We start from the raw sequence: 6,000 nt of genomic DNA, 5'->3' as shown, positions 1-6,000 counted from the left end.
CTGGAGAAGTCCCTGGCACAGTCACTTGTGGGCAGAAAACTATGCGACTCAGTTACGGCCTCCTGCTGTCATGAATCGATTTTCCTCTTTTTCTTCTTTTTCCTTCTTTTGAATACTTGCCAAAGCTTGTCATCCTCTTCTGGGCACCGACCAACTCTTTCTCTGTGAAGTTATTCCCACCCCTTTCTGCCTTGTGGCTATTACAAGTAGCCAAGCTTTCTCTCTTCCCCGTCTCCATCTTCCTCTTCCGGGAAGCTGCCAAGATTTACAGCCCGATGCCCTTCAGTGTTTTGTTTTGTTTTTTAAACTCCAGTAAAATCATTCTTGCACTTTCCTTTAAGTCTAGTCCTTTTTCTTTTAAGGATTTATTTATTATATATGAATACACGGTAGCTGTCCTCAGACACACAGAAGAAGGCACCAGATCCCATTACAGATGGTTGTGAGCCACCATGTGGTTGCTGGGAATTGAACTCAGGTCCTCTGGAAGAGCAGGCAGTGCTCTTAACCGCTGAGCCATCTCTCCAGCCCCTTAAATTCTTTTATTAACAAGACTAACCCAACCTTCTCACCCCGCCCCCACAAAGAGACCCAGATTTCCCATAACACGTGGTACCCTAGGTGAGACTCTCAAAAATTCCTGGGCCTTGAACATGCTGGGTAGGCACATTATCCCTGTTTTACACCTCTAGGCCTCTTTGGCATTTTTATTAACCATATTGTTGGAGCTACGATGTCTCATGACTGACAGGAGCAGCTTATAAAAATCATTCAACATAGGCGGAGAAGCAGATGCTGGGGCAAGTGTCCCACAGGGATTGCCTACAGTTTCTAGAGACCTCTACCTCACAACACTTTTCCAGCATTCTCTCTAGCAGTGTCTCAGTCGTAGCACTGTTGACTTGAACCCGCTAATACTGTTGTGTGTGTGCCCACCCCGTGAATTGTAGCGTGTTTTGCAGTAATCTTGCTCTGCTCTACCAAGTTTCAGCAATTCCCCGCCCCGCAATGTGACAAAGATAAAAAAAAAAAAAAAAAGTCCCCAGACAATGCCTGGTGGAAGGACTGTCTGCTACACCAAAGTGTCACCAAGTTCAGGAGTCCAACTAAGAGTGTTCACCAAGTGCCACCACTGCCTGGCACTGACATTGTTGGCATTTGACCTTCCTTCTTAAGAGGTGGCAGGAAGGTTGATGGGACTCCTGCCTGAGTATCCAACCATCCCTCTCAGTAAGTAATATGCAGTTCCACTTAAACTGGATGTGGCCTCAGTATATCTGGGAGGGGCTGGAATATATACAAAGGGAAGGATGAGGGGAGGGGACTCCCTCTATGTAGCTGTGGGGAAGCCATCATTCTTGCTGGGTACAGACTTTCCAGGGTGGCTGTGTTGAGGTCACCTATGCTTCTGTCTGTAACCTTCCATCCCCTGCTCTTGTAAATAAGCTTAATAAACTCATTGTTTGCCCCGAGTGAACTGTGATAGTATTGTTCCTTGGTTTGTTATGAGCCTTTAAGTGGAAGTTACACTGTGTTTATATCTACCCCAGGAAGGAATTTTAGCAACATTTCCTGATGTGGAATTTTTCCCTAGTTGGGATTTTGCCAGTCTATTGAGTTTAAAGAAAGAGACATGGCTTGGATCAAACTAGTGATGATTTAGAATCTTTCTTCCACATGCACAGACCCAGATATAGACATGGACAGACAGAAACACACACAGGATGCATTGTGCACCTCCTCTAATGAATTGTAACCATGCTGGCAAAAATTAATATATTCTAAAGAGACTTCTGTGTCCCTCATCTGACTATCAAATCATTAAAACAATGGTCCCTAAGAAACTAGAACTCCCTAGTGGTTTGAGTAAAAAATGCTCTCCGTAGGCTCAAATATTTGAATGCTCAGTCACTGGGGAGGGGCACTATTTGCAAGGGTTATATAGGAGCTGTGGCCTTGTTGGAAGAATGTGTCATTGGTCAAAAGCCCATGCCAGGCCTAGGTTCTCTATGTCTGCCTATGGATCACAGTGTAGCTCTTAGCTGCTGTTCTAGCACCTGCCTGCATGCACCATGCTCCCCACCATGCTGATGATGGAATAAACCTCCAAAACTATAAGCAACGCCCCCCAATGAAATGGTTTCTTTCATCAGAGTTGCTTTGGTCATGGTTTTGCTTCACAGTAACAGAACAGTGAATAGGACAACTTCTCTTCTCAATTTTAAAGAATTATGTTTTCAAAGACGAAATTCAGAACTTTTATTGACCAAAGATTGACCAAAGAAATTAAACAGGGAAACAGTATAAGAGAGAGAGAGAGAGATACACAGGCTACAAAGGCCACCCATATATTGGAGAAAGCCCCAACACACACACACACACACACACACACACACACACACACACACACACACACACACACACACACAGAGGGAGGGGGGTGCCCAGGACAGGGGGAGAGGGAAAGAATATAAGAGCACAGAATGGTGGGGTCTTGAGCCAAAACCTTGGTACACATGACTGATGGTTCTGGCTATTAGTTGGGAGTTTTGTGCTGTCAACTATGGGTCTTGGTCCCCTTCTACATGGTTGCTTAGGCTTCCCCTTGGTATGGTAGTATAATTTATTAGCCCTTTCGTCATCTTATAGTAGAGAGTACTCGGACCAAGAATCCATGGCAACTAACTGAGTGGTGTTCACTAGGTCTGTGGCAATAGTCGAGCTGATAACACTCCCTGGTAGTGTAACAGGACTGTCTGGCAGAATGAGTCTATTCTAACGAGATGCCCGTGTGCCACTAAGCAAGGCCTCAAAGTCATCTTTTTTTTTTTTTTTTTTTTTAAGATAAACTTTTTTTTTTTTCCGGAGCTGGGGACAGAACCCAGGGCCTTGCCGTTGCTAGGTAAGCGCTCTACCACTGAGCTAAATCCCCAACCCCTCAAAGTCATTGTTAACTGATTTTTCCCTCTGCCCCTATGTAAGACCTCTTTTTTTGCCTTTGCCACCCAGGATTTAGAGAAGGCCTAACTGTAAGCAGTTCACTGGAATCATCAACTTCACGGCACAGAAACTCCTCCCCCTCTTCTGCGACCCATAGGAGGGGATCCCACTCTGCCTCATGGGCAAACATGGTCCAACGCAGTTTGGTCATACATGGACTTATCCCGCTCTTCTAGCTAGCATTTCCATGACTCCTTTTATGAATGAATGCTAAGTAGCACAGGGCATCCGTTAGCTAAACCTGCTGCTCTCTCATGGTAGAGGATATCCACTGCACTTTTCTTTGGAGACCTTTAATTTAAGAGTAGGGACTTTTGTCTTGTGGTGGTAGGGCCTATAACTCTCTGAGCTCATATCCTTGCTGTGGCCAGAGTTCTTAAAGATCTTTTACTTAAAAATGATGATGACAATGACAACAACACCCCTCCCCCCCCCCCAAAAAAAAACCCCAAAACCAAAAACCCTTAACCCAAATGTATAATACATTGAGAGACTGACACAAGCCCCAGACAGGGACCACGTGTCTACCTGGTAAAGGTAGAGGGTGTGAAAAAGTGATAAAGTAGCTTTGTGAATCAGAGAGAGAAATGACAGGCATATATAGATACCCTCCACCTACTTCTATTTCTAGAACCCTTCCATGAGCTGAGTGCAGAAGATTTTATGTGCAGGTTTCCCACAGTGGGGAGGCTAAGTTTGCCATCCTTAATGACTCAGTAGCTTTGCTCCTGCCCACCCCTAGAGAGCTCAGTCTTCCCAGGAGAGGAGGGTGTGTCAGGAGAGGGGAAGGGCCACTAGAGGCACAATGCTAACTATGGGGACCGGAGAGGAAGGTTACTCATCACAGCAGAAAGGGTTCAAACAGTCAGTACTGCGGAGATTACCCTGGGCCCTCCTCCCAGTACCCTGTGTACTCACTTTATTTTATGTTCAAACAAATGAGTTTTCAGGCTGGGCCTTGCCCATTTGACAAGTAAACCTTTAACTCCGTTTTGAGGGTGGACCCACGAACAGTGTTGTCTGGCACCACTCACACAGCCTAGACTGATAAATGACTTCTGAGCAGAGAGGGTGCCACCTTACAGTTATCAGGGTGAGTTAAGATTGCAGGGCACACAGGCTGGGATCAAGTCGCCTCAGGGAAACCAAGCCTGTGACCTTATCAGACACCAGCCAGAGGACAGTGTAACTCTCACCTGAACCCTGTCATCTGATAACAGTTGTGTGTCAGGGACTGAAGGGTAGAAAACCATCACTGAGGCCTCACCTCAGTCTGGTCCCTGCTGGTTTTGTTGTCTTCTGCAATCACAATCGTCACCTGCTCAACTACCTGCTTGGTCATTTGGACACAGACCTGGGGTTCCCACTGAAGTATAGCCTCTGTCTCTGCAGCTGACGCCATCTTCACTGTTAAGCCTGCCTCTCCTGCAGCCTGAATCCAAAGGAACGGTTTCTTCCTTCTGGCTTGTTTGCATTTGCTGTCTTATCAACACAGACTCTATTTACATTTCTATCAGCCCTCCTCTGAAACTGTTGAATTTTGCAGTCCATACTCTGCCATTGCAGGAGAACTATTGTCTTGGGAGGGGGGAGTGGTCCTCAACTGTAGGCATCTAGAGTGTGTGTGTGTGTGTGTGTGTGTGTGTGTGTGTGTGTAGTTTTTATTCATTCTCCAAACCACATAAACACATAGAAAGGCAAGCAGATGTATTTACTGTGTGCTGTGTGCAGTGAAAGCTAACATTAGGAATTAAGCATTCACCTGGACAGCTTACTAACGCAGGTGTAAGTATCTGCCGTTCAAAACACTGTTCCTTGTGAATTTATTGTTAACTAGCAAATTCCGACTTTATGGAAAGACACAAACATACTCACCTGCTTCTGGCTTTTCTTGTTCAGGAAAGGGACCTTCATGGTAGACAGGATAGACGTCCGGAGAGGACGTGAGGCAGAGCAGGTGGGGTCATGATGGCCTCACTGTGCCTGAAGAGCAAGAGGTCTGTACCTGCAGTTGGGTGAGGGAGGAAGGAGAGCAGGGGGCTATTGAGAGGTGGGCAGAGACCAGAGCTGTATGCCTTGGATGCAGTCCTGGGTGGTGGACACAGTTACTGATAACTCTCTAAATCATGGGAGTCTGCAAGGGCCAATGTTCTTGTAGACATTCTTGTTTGGAGCGGCTAGCGGTCAGAAACCTTTCTTTGTTTCTTTGTAGCTTTCTGCCTTTCTTTTCTTTGTTTCTTTGTATCTTTGTTACTTTCTTATCAAAGGCAGTTAACTTTTCCTTTCGCTTTGTACCAGTTAAGGGGACACAGCAGACTGTGATGTCTGACTCCGATCAATGAAATGAGACAGTCACCAACCCTGGCAAGAATAAAAAAAAAATAGCCATTTTAGTGAGAGAGTTCACTAGTCTAGTTGGAGTTCTAGTGCACCCTTTTTGCAAGAAGAGAAATTGCCTTGTTAAAATTGGTTTTACTTTGCTCCTGTGTTCCTCTGTGTGACACCAAGATGACTGATCTTCAACACAGATTTCAAAATGACAGCGCTGTAGTTTACAACATTCGTGTTTTGGTGGTTTTTTTTTGTTTATTTTGCTATAGTTTTGTTTTGTTTTTGTTTTTTAAGACACAGTCTCATTATGTAGCTCTAGCTGGCTTGGAACTTGCTATGTAGACCAGACTGACTTCAGACTCACAGAAATCCACCCTTGAGTGGTGGAATTAAAATTGTACACCACCACGCCTGGCTTAAAGATTTGTTTTTGAGACAGTTTCACTCTGTAATTCAGACTAGTTTGGAACTCACTACATAGCTCAGGCTAGCATTAACTTCAGGACAATCCTCCTGCCTTAGCTTCTTAAACACTGGCATTACCTGCTATGAAGTCCATTTGATAAATTTGACTTTGCAGAGGAAGGCGTGTCTAGCTGAGGACAAAGGGCTGCTGTCACATAGATGAGGCTTCTGGAGTGACACACTATGAACTGTAGTCAGCCCAAC

This window comes from Rattus norvegicus, chromosome 19 (assembly GCF_036323735.1).
Source record: "Rattus norvegicus strain BN/NHsdMcwi chromosome 19, GRCr8, whole genome shotgun sequence".
NCBI lineage: Eukaryota > Metazoa > Chordata > Mammalia > Rodentia > Muridae > Rattus > Rattus norvegicus.
The sequence above is the reverse complement of the archived record's forward strand: the minus strand, read 5'-3'. Positions refer to the sequence as shown.